The sequence below is a fragment of the Saimiri boliviensis genome, chromosome 6 (genome assembly GCF_048565385.1).
Source record: "Saimiri boliviensis isolate mSaiBol1 chromosome 6, mSaiBol1.pri, whole genome shotgun sequence".
NCBI lineage: Eukaryota > Metazoa > Chordata > Mammalia > Primates > Cebidae > Saimiri > Saimiri boliviensis.
In genome coordinates this window covers 73,019,097-73,036,144 of record NC_133454.1, presented here as the reverse complement: position 1 = coordinate 73,036,144, position 17,048 = coordinate 73,019,097, and the positions used below count along the sequence as shown (strand labels likewise).

General features: G+C 41.8%; 1 protein-coding gene across 1 annotated transcript in view; it reads right to left on the bottom strand.

The window, feature by feature from the left end:
• CLPB (ClpB family mitochondrial disaggregase) overlaps positions 1 to 4,059 on the bottom strand; it is a 275,007-nt gene extending 270,948 nt beyond the window's left edge. The window contains exon 1 of the mRNA XM_074400970.1: positions 3,981 to 4,059. The gene's annotated coding sequence lies outside the window, so the exon portion shown is untranslated. The remainder of the gene's footprint in view (positions 1 to 3,980) is intronic.
• Between the last annotated feature and the right edge of the window lie 12,989 nt (positions 4,060 to 17,048).

The following is a 17,048-nucleotide window of genomic DNA, read 5'->3' as shown; positions in this document are numbered from 1 at the left end:
TCTGTCACCCAGGCTGGAGTGCAGTGGTGTGACCTCAGCTCACTGCAACCTCTGCCTCCTGGGTTCAAACGATTTTCCTGGCTCAGCCTCCCAAGTAGCTGGGATTACAGGTGTATACCACTATGCCTGGCTAATTGTTTGTATTTTTAGTAGAGACAGGGTTTCACCATGTTGGCCAGGCTGGTCTTGAACTCCTGACTGCAGGCAATCTGTCTACCCCAGCCTCCCAAAGTGCTGGAATTACAGGTATGAGCCACTGTGCCCAGCATAAAATTCTTTAAGGAATATAAAAGCCAAAAACCAAAAGCCAAAGGTAAGTCTACAAAATTGAACAATCTTTAACTTCTATGCATTGAGCTACTATAATCTTGGTTTCAGTTACACATTTGTAGATGAAACCACGTTTTCACCTTGTCCTCTGCCTAGACACAGCCACACAGCCAAATTATCAAGACACGGGAATTGCAATAGAGAAAGAGCAATTCGCACAGAGCCAGCTGTGCGAGATACTAGAGTTTTATTATCACTCAAATTAGAAAGTCCTTTCCCCATTGCTTGTTTTTGTCCACTTTCTCAAAGATCAGATGGCCATAGTTGTGCAGCTTTATTTCTGGGTTCTTTATTCTGTTTCATTGGTCTATGTGTCTGTTTTTGTACCAGTACCATGGTGTTTTGGTTACTGTAGCATTATAGTATAGTGTGAAGTTGGGTAATGTGATGCTTCCGGCTTAGTTCTTTTTGCTTAGAATTGCATTAGCTATTCAGGCTCTTTTTTTGTTTGATATGAATTTTGGAATAGTTTTTTCTAGTTTTGTGAAAAACGACATTGGTATCTTGATAGGAATAGCATTGAATCTGTAGGTTGCTTTGGGCAATACGGCCATTTTAACAATATTGATTCTTCCAATCCATGAGCATGGAATGTCTTTCCATTTGTGTCATCTATAATTTCTTTCAGCAGTGTTTTGTAGTTCTTCTTGATAGGTCTTTCACCTCCTTGGTTAGATGTATTCCTAAGTATTTTATTCTCTTGGTGACTATTGTAAATGGAATTGTATTCTTGATTTGACTCTCAGCTTGAAAGGTTTTGGTGTATAGGAATGCTACTAATTTTTCTAAATTGATTTTGTATCCCGAAACTCTCCTGAAGTTGTTTATCAGTTTCAGGAGTTTTTTGGTAAAGTCTTTAGAGTTGTCTAGGTACAAAATCATATCATCTGCAAACAGAAATAGTTTGACTTCTTTGTCTATTGGGATGCCTTTTATTTCTTTCTCTTGCCTGACTGCTCTGGCTAGGACTTCCAGTACTATGTTGAAAGGAGTGGTGAAAGTTAGCATGTTTGTCTTGTTCCAGTTCTTAAGGGGAATGCTCCCAGTTTTTGTCCATTTAGCATGATATATAGGTTGTGGGTCTGTCATAGATGGCTTATATTATTTTGAGGTATGTTCCTTTGAAGCCTAGTGTCTTGAGAGTTTTTATTATGAAGGGATGTTAAATTTTATCAAAAGCTTTTCCGTGTCTATTGAGATGATTATATGGCTTCTGCTTTTAATTTTGTCAGGTGAATCACACTTACTGGTTTATGTATGTTGAACCAACCTTTCATCCCAGGAATGAAGCCTACTTGATCATAATGAATTGCTAGTACTTTGTTGAAAATTTTTGTGTCCATGTTCATAAGGGATATTGGACTGCAGTATTCTTTTTTCATTGTATCTTTGCCAGGTTTTGGAATTAGGGTGATGCTGGCTTCACAGGGCAGGAGGAAGAGCTAGAAAGGAGTACCTCTTCCTCAACTTTTTGGAATGATTTCCATAGGATTAGTACCAGTTGTTATTTTTATGTCTGGTACAATTCAGCTGTGACTCCATCTGGTCCAGGGTTTTTGGGGTTAGCAGGTTTTTAAAATTACTGATTCAATTCTGGAACCCCATTTTAGTGTGTTCAGAACTTCAATTTCTTCATGATTCAATATTGGGAGATTTTGTGTTTCTAGGAATTTATCAAATTCCTCTAGATTTTCTAGTTTGTGTGCTTACAGGTATTTATAATAGTTTTTGAGAATGTTTTGTATTTCTGTGGGATTGGTTGTAACGTCACCTTTGTCATTTCTTTTTCTTTTTTTTCTTTTTTTTTTTTTTTGAGACGGAGTTTCGCTCTTGTTACCCAGGCTGGAGTGCAATGGTGTGATCTCGGCTCACCGCAACCTCCGCCTCCTGGGTTCAGGCAATTCTCCTGCCTCAGCCTCCTGAGTAGCTGGGATTACAGGCACGTGCCACCATGCCCAGCTAATTTTTTGTATTTTTAGTAGAGACGGGGTTTCACCATGTTGACCAGTATTGTCTCCATCTCTTGACCTCATGATCCACCCACCTTGGCCTCCCAAAGTGCTGGGATTACAGGCTTGAGCCACCGTGCCCGGCCACCTTTGTCGTTTCTAATTGTGCTTATTTGGATCATCTCTCTGTTTTCCTTCTTACTCTAGCTAGCAGTCTATTAATCTTGTTTATCCTTTCAAAGAATCAACTTTTTGTTGCATTGATTCTTTGCATGGATTTTGGGACCCCATTTCATTCAGTTCTACTCTGATTTTAGTAATTTCTCTTCTTCTGCTAGCTTTGGGGTTAGTTTGTTTTTCTAGTTCCTCCAGGTGTGATGTTAGACTGTTAATTTGAGATCTTTCTAACTTTTTGAGGTAGGCATTTAGCATAATAAACTTTCCTCTTAACACTACTTTTGCTGAATCCCAGAGATTTTGGTATGTTGTGTCTCTGTTTTCATTTATTTCAAAAGTTTTTTATTTCTGCCTTAATTTTATTGTTTATCCAAAAGTCTTTCAGAAGCAAGTATTGATCTCTTCTTGGTATTGATCTCTGTTTCTGTTTCACTCTGGTCTGAGACTGCGGTTGGTGGTATTTCATTTTTTTTTAATTGGGATTTGCATTATGACCAAGCATGTGGTTGATCTTGGAGTATGTTCTATGTACAGATGAGAAGAATGTATATTCTGTGTTGATGGGTAAATGACCCTGTATGATCAGAATCATTTGCAGATTTAAAAATATATTGTTAACTTTAAATATTGATAAGAATTCATAAGAGAAATACGGTAACAAAGTATTATTCACTTTAACTGGATTATCTATAAATGCACACAATTTTGCAATGAGTTCCAGTAATACAAGAACCAATTTATAAAATACTTGTTCTTTCAAATAATTCAACTAGTTGAATATTTACATATACATTTGCATATTCTTAGATATTAGTGCAAGTAATGATACTCAGGAAATTTGGAAATTTCACTTCATTTGGCTTTTGCAGGGATTAAAAAACTAAATTCAAAGTCTTTTAGGATGTGAAATTCAACATTTGCATTTTTACTTCTCACCGTGGTAACATCAGGGAGAGGACCTTTTAACTAAAATTCGCAATACAACTTATTTTATTAAAGGGTTTTTCTTGACAGAATATCAAAAGCACAGGCATTGGCATTTAATTTCCTTATATTTATTTACTTTTCTACTTATAGCTGTATATTATTTGATAGCTTTGCTTGTAAAATTGCTCACTGATAAAGGCACATTGCTGCAAGCAAGATACCTGGAGGACAAATAAGGAGAACTCCTTGTGATAATGGGTGTGCACAGGCAAGATGAGAGAGCTTTTACTTCCTTGTTTTCCCTTTCCTCCCAAACCCCAAATCACAGCAAACTCCAAAACAGCAGCTAATTTCAAAGCTAATTTGATCCCCTCAGCTGCACTCTTGCCATGAGAGCTTCTGTTATGCATGTTTAAAACGAATTCATCAACTGGGAAGGATCGCACAAAATACACATTCATACCCGGAACATAATTATCCTCCTGAATACAAGGATTCTCAGGGACCCACGCAGATTTAAGATTCTGGCAAGATTCTTGGTCCAATTAAACCAATATTCGGAAGACAGTAATGCCTGAGCGTGAGGGGGAGCGTTACCTGGGCAGAATCAGTTGTCAGTGACCGTGGGTCCACACCACGGAGCTGGTCTGTGAAAGTCCTTCCGTCCAGGAAGGCACACCCTTGGCCTGAGCCGCAGGGAAAGCTAAGCTAGTTAAAAATGCCAGATACTGACTCAGCTGAAACCAACATTTCCTTTTCTTAGGGTTAAAACAACGAAATTGTGCCTGGTAATTCCCTCGAAAATGATCTAATGAGAACCATCTGGGGGATACACTGATTGAAGTGGTTCTGTGCAGGAGAGGGTAGAAGGGTTCCCATCCACAGAGCAGATTTGTATACAGGTTAGAAAATGCTCTGGTGTTCTTTTGAATCAGCATAGTAAAGACTTCAGGATGAATCAGCAACTGGAGTTTGCTCCATCAGTGTTTTGTAGTCTGTGGTAGGCACGTGCAGCCCCAGGGGCCGAGGTACACGTTTAACCCTGCCCTTTCGGAAACCCAGAGCACCCCATGTCTTTCCAAACGGATCTGGAACTATTTTCACCAAGCCAGTATATTGTTTTCCTTGACTTGTGAAAGCGGTGGGTCATCAAGGTAAAATAAAGAGAAAACACCCTTGAAGAAACTAAAATTAAGAAGTAGGCTAGGTATGGTGGCTCACACTTGTAATCCCACCACTTTGGAAGGCCACGCTTTAGGCCAGGAGTTCAAGATAAGCCTGGGCAACATAGTGAGACCCCTGCCTCTATTAAAAACTAGCCGAGTCTGATGGTGTGCACCTATAGTCCTACCTAATCAGGAGGCTGAGGCGGGAGGATTGCTTAAGCCCAGGAGTTTGAGGCTGCAGTGTAGTAATGATTGTGCCACTGAACTCCAGCCCGGGTAACACAGTGAGATCCTGTCTCTAAAAAAAGAAAGGAAGGAAGAGGGGAGTGGGGAGGGGATAGGAAGGAAGGAGGAAGGGAAGGAGGGAGGAATGCTGGAAAAAAGAAACGGAGGAAGAAGAAAAGAAAGAGAATATTCATTATATGTGCACACATGGTCATTTACCCATCAGTCTCCAGATTACTTTAGAAAAACAGAACTCTAGAGAAAAAATGAGGTTATGTAGGGGCTTCCAACTAGAGAATTCAAAAGAAGACCATGCTGGATTTCTGTCTTCAGTCATTTATAAGCTGGATGGTGCTGTCTTGTCCCTGAGCCACAGAAGGCAGTCGCACAATCCACAGACCGCAAGGACGCACTGGGCCAAGGCTGCATGCAGGTCACCTGACGGAGTGGCCCAAGGCTCCCTTGGGTTTATTTGATAGAGTAATAAGACTCTCTAAGTGTTGATTAGAAGTCTTAGGATTGAAGGATTTCTTAAAGTCTTTATGACTACTAATTTTTGGCATGATGTGAATTTGCATATTATTGGGCCTGATCTGCATATTTATTTTGTAACTCAGCAGGAAGCTTGAAGCCTGTTAACCAAACTTAGATTTTACTGTTTTCCTATCCAAAAACATTTTGAAGAAAGGGCTTAGATTTGAAAACAGGAATAGTATTTAAATTTGTATTAATAACCTAGTAGTGTATTTTCCAGGGTTATTTACACATATTACATTTTGTTCTTATAAGAATATAAAACTTACCTCTTACATAGTTTTTAATACTCAATTGAGTTTTTTTTTCACTCAGAAGTCATTTTTCTAAGTAGAATGTTAAAAAGATTCATGCTTTTGAAGACTAATTTCTTTAGTCTATTTAAATGTATTAACATAAATTACAGAGTTCAATTTACAGCTTAAGTCTCTTTGCAAACATAGTGTTCTGTGGCTCAGAAGGTTTTCTTTTATTTTTCTGTCAGCCTGGAGGTCTTTTCATAAAGGGCTGGCACATTTAAATTATTGGAGGTGAGGCTTAATTTCTTAATTTTTCCCCCTGGGAGACGTTGAATCCCTTTTTATCTTAGATTTACATAAGCTCTCAGTGGTCTATTGAAGCCATTATGAATAGGAAATTCACTAGAGAGACATTTTAGCTATATTTTCTATAAACCTACAGAGGAGGCCTAATTATTTAATAATTCAAAGTATCTTTGATATCAAACTCATGTCTTTGTCATCCATGGTGTGTCCAGACCAATCCTCCAGAAACAAGCAAGCTGAAAAATCTGTTGGGGTTCAGAATTCCCTTGGACTCCCCACTCTTAATCCCTCAATTCCTATCAATGCAAACCCAACACAGCTGGGCTTTTGCACAGGGGAGCAAATCTCTCACACGAGTGCATTATTAAATTATTGGACAGTCTGAAGATTCAGCAGTATAGCATTTTTTTCCCCAAGGAAAAGAAAGAAGAAACTATTCAGAAAAACACAAAGCCACCTGAGCATCCCTGAATGTCATACACATATTTATCGTCTAAGGAGCAGGAATTCCTTGTTTCTGGTGCAAAACAACCTTCTCTGCTTCAGAGTTTTGCCTCTTGGATCCTCTAAGGTAACTTCACTTAGCTGGAACTTAATTCCAACAGAAAGAAAACACTCTAGCTTCAAATTGGATAAAATTCTATTTTTAAATTTAATTTATTTATCTATCACCCAGGCTAGAGTGCTGTGGCTCATTCATAGCTCACTGTAACCTCCAACTCTTGGGCTCAAACAATCCTCCTGTCTCAGGCTCCAAGTAGTTGGAATTACAGGTGTGTGCCACCACACCGGGCTAATTATTTTTTTCTTTCTTCTTCTTTGCCTTTTTTTTTAAATTTTTTTTTTTTTTAATTTTTAGTAGAGACAAGGTCTCCCTATGTTACTAAAGCTGGTCTCAAACTCTTGGCCTCAAAAGATCCTCCTGCCTTGGGCTCCCAACGTGCTGGGATTGCAGGCATGAGCCACCATGCCTGGCCCAGATAAAATTCCAACCCAGAACTGGAATATAACAAATCCAACCTAGACGTATTCATTCTAAGAGTCAGAGGCACAAGAGCTCTTCCAATCTGCTTGGTTGGCAGGTTCACAGACGGGACTCTACCCGTATTCTGTGGATTCGCACCCAAGAATACCTGGGAAAATCCCCAAGACAATTTCTATTCACAACAGAAAACAGAAACTGCAGTTTTTGCTTCCTGACGCTGTGTAGATGTTCTTGGCCCACCACTCCCTAGTGCTCCTGTTTCATGAGCTGATTAGAAACAAATCGATACAGGTATGTACTCAGTCAAGACCCAAATGCATTATCATTGCCTGAATTCCCTTCCAAATATAAAGCCTGACACAAGGAGTTGCTTGAAGAGGATTTATTTGGGAGGTAACTTCAGGGTGCAAGAGTGAGGAACTAGTAGGGTGACCAGCTGTTCCTGCTTTCTGGGGACTGCAGGGTTTCCTATTATGTGAGATTTTCAGTGCTAGAATTAGAGAAGTCACAAGCAAACTGGGATGAGTTGGTCTCTACAAGAACTGGGATAGACCCAGAGAAAGAAGAAAAGCCAGTTCAAGGCGGGGCTAATGAGTTGGTTTGATCCCATCAGACTGCGTAGAGGCACCCCGAAATTGTCCACCAGAAGGATGGAAGTGGTGAGCATTTATCTCCTGGTTCCCATCTCCTCTTAGCAAATGTCCCTTGCTAATTCCTCCCACACTCAGGGCTCATATGCATGATTGCCTGTGAGTTCCCACAGGCATTTCCCACTGAGGCTTCAGAGAAATCCTGGGCAGAAGTGAGAGAAACACACTGCAGCTGAGGCATGCTGCTGTTGGATTATGCCTACACAAATCTGGTTGCTGCAGCGATGGCTGGGTTCAAAACTGGTCTGACAGGATGTGAGTGTTGCACAAGAAGTGCCCAACACATGAGGGTGAGTTTTGCTTCCCTCTGGTTGCCTCATACTTGAGTTCAGCTCGGGATCACCAAGCTCTGCTCTTAGCTTCCCATTTATTTATTCATTTAAATGAAACAAAATTCTCAAACTCTTTGTTTAAACAAGAAACCCAGCAGAGTAGTTTTATTTCACTTTGTGTATATAGAAGATGCATGCCAATCGTCCCTTTCTGGCTAAAGAGAGAAAATTCATGGATATTTTTACTTCTCCCCAGCCCCCCTCAACACACACACAAATGAGGATGTCAATTTAAATGTCATCAGCAGTGCATTGTTATTAATTGAGACAACCAGTCAAGATCACAGACTTTTTATAAGTTAGGATTTAGTGTCACTAGACATAGCAACAACCTCTGAAGCCCAGGTGTGTTGCAAAAATCCTTTTTGTAAATCATATTTGCAAGAATGATTTATATGTACTTTTTATTTCCATAGTTCTTTTAAACTTTTTCTTATGGAAAATTTTAGAAATAAACAAAAGTCGAGACTAGTATAATAAATACTCCTGTACAATGAACAACTATCAACTTTCAGCCATTCATTTTCCATCTCCCTCAGTAAAAAAAGACATGCAGCCCCAAGCAATAGAAAACCTAATTATATAATCTGAAACAAATAAAAGCATGATTAGTCTCAGATAATATCCCATCTAGAGATCTGCAGTTCTGGGCTGGTGTAAAATTGAATAATGCCTTCAAAAATTCAGCTCCTGCTATTATTTTGTTCCTCCATCTTTAGAATGGGGCTGCAATATAGTTGCTAAACCCCGAGAAATCACATTCTTGTTCCAGGAAGAAAGAATGCAGAAGGATGAAATGGACCAAATGATGTGCCAACTGCCTCAGGTTTCCTTTGAAAATCTTTCCCTGAAGCTCCACCCAGCAACTCTGACTTACATCTCTTTGGCTAGGACAGGATCACATGGTCTCTCCTTGGTCCAAGGGAGTGTGAGAGGTAATTTTAGCTGGGGACATAGCTGCCCTGAATTAAATCAGAGTCCTGTTTGTCAGGAAGAATGGGCCTCTGCTCTTTTATCCCTGCTTTCCTCTCTGCTTTGAATGCCTTCCCCTCTCTTGACCACTGAGGTTATTCCTTTATTTAACAAATGTTTTTTAACATTCACTCCCTGCCAGTCCCAAGGCCAGGTCCTAGGGCTCTAAAGGTTAATAAGAAGTAGTTTTTGCTCTTGAAGAGATCCTATTGAAACCAATCCAATAGTTTCATAGTTTTTTTTTTTAAATAAACATAAAAATTGATCCTCCTGGTCTTAAAACTTGAAATATATTTGTTTTATCTGAGCTCCTTCCTCAGGAAAAGACCTTCAGGCCTCTCAAAAAAAAAAAAAAAAAAAAAAAAAAGGATCAAAGAACAGATCAAGCATCCAGAAATAAGATGCTGGACCCCTCAGATTACTTCCCTGCTCCTTTCTAGTTCCTGTTTTCTTATGCATTGTTATATTCTTCCCTGATACATAAATCCCTAGTTTTAGCCAGTCAGGGAGATGGATTTGAGACTGAGCTCCCATCTCCTCAGCTACAGCACCCAAGTAAAGCTTTCTTCCTTGGCAATACTCGTTGTCTCAGTCATTAGCTTTCTGTGCAGTGAGCACAGGACCTAGACCAAACGCCTGGTGTTTTAGTAGAAGGAAGCCATACCAATATCTAACTTGATAAATTCAGAGTCACACAAAGGCATTATTTAAAGACATAAAAGTAACTCCTTTAAGATATAAAACCAGAAATGGTTCAAAGGGGTTGGTTGTCTCTGGAGACCAGATTGGGGAGAGGGAAGTGGAGGAATGGGGATTGTCAAGACCATTACACATGATAAGCTCTTCTGTACTACTTGGTGCTTTTTTTCTTTTTCTTTTTTTTTTTAACCACATGCCCATATAATTTCGATAAAATATTTTAAAAAATACGGCAGGAAACATCTTTGTGCATAAAGAATTGTTGCCATTTTTTGTTATGTTCTCATGTTGTATTCTTAGAATTTCTGTGTTAAAGATTGCTGATACAAATTTGTTTCCAGAAAGTGCAGGTTGTTAAATAGAGTGACATGTAAACTATCAAGTACGTAACAGGTACTCAGTACATATTAGCTAGAAACAAATAAATCACTCAGTGCTACCTCCAGATTCCAACCCCTTCCCAGTAGCTGCCACAAAGAAGTGCAGCTCTCTGGATGATATCCCTCTGGGTTTTTGCTAATACAAATACTACTGCAGCGAGCAGCCTGTGCCAATATCAATTCCAGTTTTTGGCAGTGTATACTTGGGATAGATTCCTAGAAATGGGTAAATGCACATATAATTTGACTAGATAGTGTTATGTTCCCCTCCACAGGGATTGTAGCATTTTCCACTTCCTCAGTAATGTGTGAGCAGGCTTTTTCCCCACATCTTCACCAAAAGAAATTGCTACCCAACTATGGAATTTATATAGTGAGAAGTAATCTCTCAGTGTAGTTTGAATTTATATTTCTGTAACTGCCACTGCCCATTTCAAGCTTCCTTTGCCCTTTCTCACCACTTCAGTTGGTCTAGCTGCTTGTTAAGTGGTGACGCAGACCTTGTCCCTGAAGACTGTGAACCCTTGGTCACCTTGCCCTTGTCAAGCCATGAGTCCCTCATCGCCCATTTAGTGTTATTACAGCACGTAGATGCACCAAGATGCATCCCCTGAGCTCCAGACATTCTCCTTTGTATCCACATTAAGTGTCTGCAACCATACCTCTTCATGCAAATCAGTGTCAATTATACTCTGCCAGCATAGTAAATCTGCTTTTGCCTTCTGAACCACTGATCCAAAAGTGGCCAGGTAGCGGTTTTATCTTGAGATCAGGTGGAACCCTTCTGTGTCTCCGGATGGAAGAGCTCACCTCTTCCTGCGCACTAGGACTTCTACCCAGCAGAGCCTAAAGTTGTAGGAGCACAAGGCAACATTTCTGCAAGTGGGTCACTGGAAATGATGGTAAGAGGAGCCACTCCTTCTCCTGCCCTTTGGTTCCTGAACCTCTTTATTCCAACAAATGAAGGCAGAGTGCCACGTAACAGCCATTGGTTCCATGCATATTTCGCACCCTCCAGGTGTGCTGACCCTTCGGGATGTCATCTCTAGGCTAGTGCCTTTGCTGAGCCTTTCAGACCGGGTAATTCCAGGCGACATTCCACAGTGGGACCAAAGGATCCTATGGGAATGTGCCCACTGTCATATCTTCTTCACCATAAAGTGAAGTCTCTTCGGCTGAGGCAATGTGAGGCAGAGTTCTGTCTCAGGAAATCAGAAACACTGTCAGCTCTGTGTTAGTGCTGGCAGAGGTGCTGTAGGCGGGGAAGGCAAACCCACATCCAGAGATAAGTTTCTTTCTTTCTTTCTTTTTTTTTTTTTTACACTGAACATAGAGGTTTTTAATTAAATCATTTCAGAAACCTCAACACAACTCTTATAAAATGCAATCAAATTCAAATGGGTGCAGTAAAACTTATTTTTATATTATTGACATATGAAGACTAGTTCATAAAATACATCTCCTAGCAAAGAACAAACTAAGCCTGATTTGCTCCACAAGTTGTTCATGGCAGCAGCCATTTTTGGCTATTTAGCAGACTTCTATATCATAATACACACATCAGGCTGTCTAGATAATAGGACAGTCTACAATAGTATTTCCACAAACAAAAAAGGGAGGGCTGGATGGGCACAGTGGCTCACGCCTGCAATCCCAGCACTTTGGGAGGCCGAGGCACGTGGATCACCTGAGGTCAGGAGTTTGAGACCAGCCTGGTCAACATGATGAAATCCCGTCTCTACTAAAAATACAAAAAAGTAGCCGGGCGTGGTGGCACATGCCTGTAATTCCAGCTACTTGTAAGGCTGAGGCAGGAGAATCACTTGAACCCGGGAGACAGAGGTTGCAGTGAGCCAACCGTTGCACTCCAGCCTTGGCAACAGAGCGAGACTCTGTTTCAAACAAATAAACAAAAAAAGGAAGCATCATTTAAGCATATCAGCAATCGAGGCTACAGCTCCAAATGGCACAAACAGCCTAACCCAGAGACAGTTTAAGTTTCTGTAAGGAAAAATCACTTCCCCTTCCATGTTGGAAGAGGTCTGATATAATCAATTTATTCGATCTTCTTCAGAGATGGAGCCTTCCTGGGGACTCCGTTGCTGGCCCATTAGGTAATTGGCAGAGGCAGTGGCTACAGCAGCCTTGGTGAATGGGAGCCAGTGCTTGGCCTCCATCCCTACCACTGTCACTATTCATGAGTCCATTGTTCACGCACAGGAGTGGTTAAGGACAGAGGCTGGCTGACGTCCACCAGAGATGTCACCCTGTCCAGCAGCTTGCTGAGTACTTCTTCTGAGGTAGAGCCTTCCAAGGGAACACCGATGTGAGACACAGACGTCTTCACTCTCGGTGTCCACCTCTGCAGGTCCATCCCTGTGCCTCTTCCCAGTCTTCAGATGGTGCACCTTTCAGCGGCCAGCCAGTGACTCAACACTGCTCAGGAATAAGTGTATGTCTCTACCTTCAGCCACTTCTCACTTCACAAAATGCTTACAACTAAATATACTGCTCTTTGCTCACTAGGAGGATTTTCCTTCGACACTGCCTTCAGTGACCCCCTGCCTGGATCTATTGTGTGGCAGCAGTTCATTTTCAGCTCACGCCAGCCTACAGGCAAGCCTATCCATAGAGGAACCAGGCCTAGATGTTTCCTTCCTCCATCATCTTGTCATAGGGAAGCCCCACGAAGCCCTAAGTGTGAGCTGCAGGAGAGACATCAGTGCAACAGGTTACATGACAGTGGCTCTGAGCCACCTGCTTGTGTGACTAATTTGTGCGTTCTGGAGCTCCTCAGGCCGGGATGTACCACTTCCATCAGACAGTGGATTGCTGCAGTGCCTGACGAATCTTTCATGACTTGATGAATCTAACCATACCCAGCTTATGATAGGCAGCTCCTGCCTCGAAATCATTTGGCGTCTGTTCCATGGTCAGTGACCACGAGGGCCTAGAAGTACACCAGAAGCTTCTTTTGGAATGCATAGTTCTCTGACACAGAAGGGATGGCCTAGCTCAAGATCTGTGCCATCATCTCCTACTGGGACCTGCCAGAGACTCCACTCAGCAACTCTATCTCCATGGATACCTCTAGCACTATAGCCAAATAGCAGACCAGCTTGTACTGTAACCTGGTCCTAATGCAGAGCCCTCTCTTCCCCTGGACCCCACTTGAAGTTAAACCTCTGGCTACTTGGTAAATGGATTGGGATAATATTCTCAATGCAGCATATGCTGCCTCCAAAATCCAAAGTACCTATTAAACATGTGTGTCTTGCTTACAGATAAGGAGTGTCAGGTGCAATAACTTGTTCTTTAACTCAGAAGGGATGTCTCAGCATGTCTCAGTCCTGGACCCTCTCCAGCCTTCACCTATGGAGTAGGCTCCTGAATCTTTATAGGGTTTATCTCCCATCCTCTGACACATATTTCAGCATAATGCAATGTTCCTATCTTCCAGGTCCAATTAGCATGCTGACACCAATATAGTGGATCAGAGTGATGTTCTACAGAAAATCAAGAAGAGAAAGTCTTAGCAGATTATATTGTGACAGAGGAGAGTGAACATAGGCTTGGGGCATGGCTGTGACCCTTTCCATATACACGCTAACTGTCTGGTTACTAATCGATTACTAAGGGGGATTGAAAAAGAACACATTAACAGAGTTAAAGCTAAGATGCCAGAGATTGTGCTGATCTAGTCCAATGAAGATACTGTATTCATCATAAAAGCAGAATTTCAGGCTACCACGTGAATCCTGTGATTACTACATCATCTGTTGGATGATCTGCATGGATTTTGGAGATATTAATATGGGTGAATTAAATGGGGAATGCCACGGGGACCATCACTCCTGCATCCTTTATGTTTTTAAGGGTGACATTAATTTCTGAGCCCAAACAAACTTCCAACCTGCAGATTCAGGACTAAATAAATGGCTTTAGTTTTAAGCTACTATTTGGGACATGGCGCCATGCAGCCAAAACTGCACTGGATATGCATGTTGGGAATATAGAAGCAAGATCTGGACAGGGAGTATAGATTTCAGAGCCACAGGGTGAAGCCAAGGGAGTGAGTGAGACCACCCTGGAAAATATGTAAGGTAGAAACAGCTTGGGAGTCCAAACTCCACATTCCCAACTGAGTTCAATATTCCCATCTCAGAAAATGCCACCAGCATCTACCCCAGCAGCCAAAGGGGAGACTGAGCCTTTCACAGCACAATCATGTCTTCGGTGGTCTAGACCTGCCGGCTTCCTCTCCCTCCTTCAGGCACTCTATACTCCAGCAACATGGAACTCTCTGATGCTCCCAAAATGTACTATGCTCGCCTCCCAGGACCATGCTATTACCCATGCACCTTCTTCTATCTGGAATGTTCTTCTCAGATCCTTCTTCATATATTTAACTGCCATTTCCATCTCATACGTCACTACTTCCGGTAGAATTCCATGACCACCCTCCACCAAGATTTAGCTTCTCCTCCTTCCACATTCTTCTGTGCACAGACCACCATAGCCACAACATTGAGATGATTGCTTTATTTCTGCCAACCCTTTCCATCCTCGTCACCAGACTGAGGCAGCCTGAAAGACACAGACTGAGCCTTTTATATTTCTAGGCATCTGTGCTTATATATAATCAAGAACTTAGAGTGTCTCCCTGGAAACAAATAAATCTAAGCTGGGTCCTACATAGGGAGATTTCAGAATGGCCAGTCTGATTTAATATCAAGTCTGGTTTCTTTTTCCTCTCTTCCTTCTACAGAGTGTATATGGTCACCGTTGATGGACTAATGGTACACCCATTTGCTCATCGTGAAGCCACTTTTCCTTTGTCTCCTTAACTACAGAGGCTGAAAACCTACGTAGTTGATTTCGCAGGCTCTCCTGCATTTAGGTGTGGCCACATAACAACATGTGGCCAACGAGGTGAAGAAGAAGTTTGCTAGAGGCTCCTGGGAAAGCTTTCGCTTTTCTGATCAAAAGGACATTGGGGCTGACCTTCCCCTTTCTACTGGAATAGAGATTCAAAGCCTGAAACGTCACCAGCTGTCTTGCACCTTGAGGCAACAAGCAAACCCGGCTAATTTTTTGTATTTTTAGTAGAAATGGAGTTTCACTATGTTGGCCAGATTGATCTCGAACTCCTGACCTTGTGATCCACCCGCCTCAGCCTCCCAAAGTGCTGAGATTACATGGGTGAGCCATCACACCTGGCCTCTAATTCTTTTCAATATGGTTTCTCCAACATGATGTACCTCAAGAGAATTCCTGGTTATTCTGAATATATTTTATTCCTCAACAAGGCAAATTGCCTGAAAGCAAGGGATGCTTGCTGACTTTTACAAAGACTATTACCTAAAAAGAACATATGTGAAAGAAGATACAGATACTAATAAATTAATCAGTGTATGTCTTTGCACATTGTCTTTTGTAAAATGCCCCAAGAAATGACGATTCTTTAATCATAGTACCTTGTGTGTGTGTATGTGGGCCTTGTGCCCTGAGCCTAAGCAGTTTCCTTTTGGAAAAATTTCCCAGTTGAGTTTTCCTCTTTCAAATTATAATTGCCTTTAGTCACATGACCAAAAGGATCAGAAGACGTGTCCTTGTTAATGACCAGCTTTTCACTCCTGTGGAGGGATCGTGGGCCCACTTTCCATTCCAGGTCCTTCAATATCTGAACGTTTTGGGTCAACAAGTGGTATCAGGTATTTCTCAGCTTTGGTGAATCTTTGCTTCAGTTTCTGCTGCACTGACTCAGCCAGTCAGGGTCCAGGCAGAGCTTGTTTTCAGGAGGTCTACTGACCCCTCAATTTGGATGGCCCTCTCTTCAAAATCTTTAGGCTCACTTCTGGCATTTGCAGTATTTATATCCAGTAATCCGTCTTTCATCAAGATTTGCTTCCCGTTCTCTTCTAGCAGAGATTTGGCATCTGTGTACTCAGAGCTTCCATAAGGTCATCTTCGGAGAAGCGGAACAAGTCTGAGTAGCCAACACTTTAAATAATTGCCATTCTTTGATTACCAGTTCTGCTGCCTTTAATGTTAATGCTGACCTCTCTGGGTGTGGTGGCTCACACCTGTAATCCCTCACACTTTGAGAGGCTGAGGTGGGCAGATCACATGAGGCCAGGAGTTCCAGACCAGCCTGGGCAATGAGATGAAACCCCATCCCTACAAAAAATCCAAAACAATTAGCTGGGCATGGTGGCACCCACCTGTAGTCCCAGCTACTCGGGAGGCTGAGGTGGAGATTGCAGTGAGTGAAGATCATGACACTGTACTTGAGCCTGGGTGAGAGTGAGACCCTGTCTCAAAAAAAAAAAAAAAAAAAAAAAAAAAAAAAAAAAAGCTGACCTCAGCTGCCATCACTCAGTACCACAAACTGAGTGATTTGCATCATCTCATGATCAGCCACCATGATGAGTTTGCCTTCTCTAATCATATACATCTCTCATCCAATGTCCCCTTTCTTACAAATGTAATCTCCAGGCTGGGAGCAGTGGCTCCACGCCTGTAATCATAGCACTTTGGGAGGCCGAGGCAGGCGGATCACTTGAGGCCGGGAGTTCAAGACCAGCCTGGCCCTCATGGCAAAACATCATTTCTATTAAAAAAAAAAAAAAAAAGCCAGACGTGGTGTTACACCCCTGAAGTCTCAGCTACTCGGGAGACTAAGGCAGGAGAATCACTTGAACTCAGGAGGTAAAAATTGCAGTGAGTTGAGATCATACCATGGCACTCCAGCCTGGGTGACAGAGCAAGACTCCCATCTAAAAAAAAAAAGGGTCAATATGGGTAATTAGACTGAAGTTCATCAAAACAGGCCATCGTAGTGATCATAATCCAGGTGTACATTTAAGAGGTTAAGTGATGCAAAAGAGCCCATTGTAATGTGTGTTTCTCAAGGGGTCAATAATTGTAACATCTTTTTTATGCATTGATTATAAAGGGTACAACTCAGGAATAGCCAAGTGGAAGAACGGCATCATATGTAGGAAGGGGCATGGAGCTTCAATGCCCTCTCCAAGTGTGCCACCCTCCCAGCACCTCGACATGTTCCCCAGCCCCAAACATCAACCATGGTGCCGTCTTCATCTCTCTACACTCTTCCCACAGTTGTGCATCCAGCTTAATTTCTTTCCCATTAATCTCCAGCATCTGGTATAGA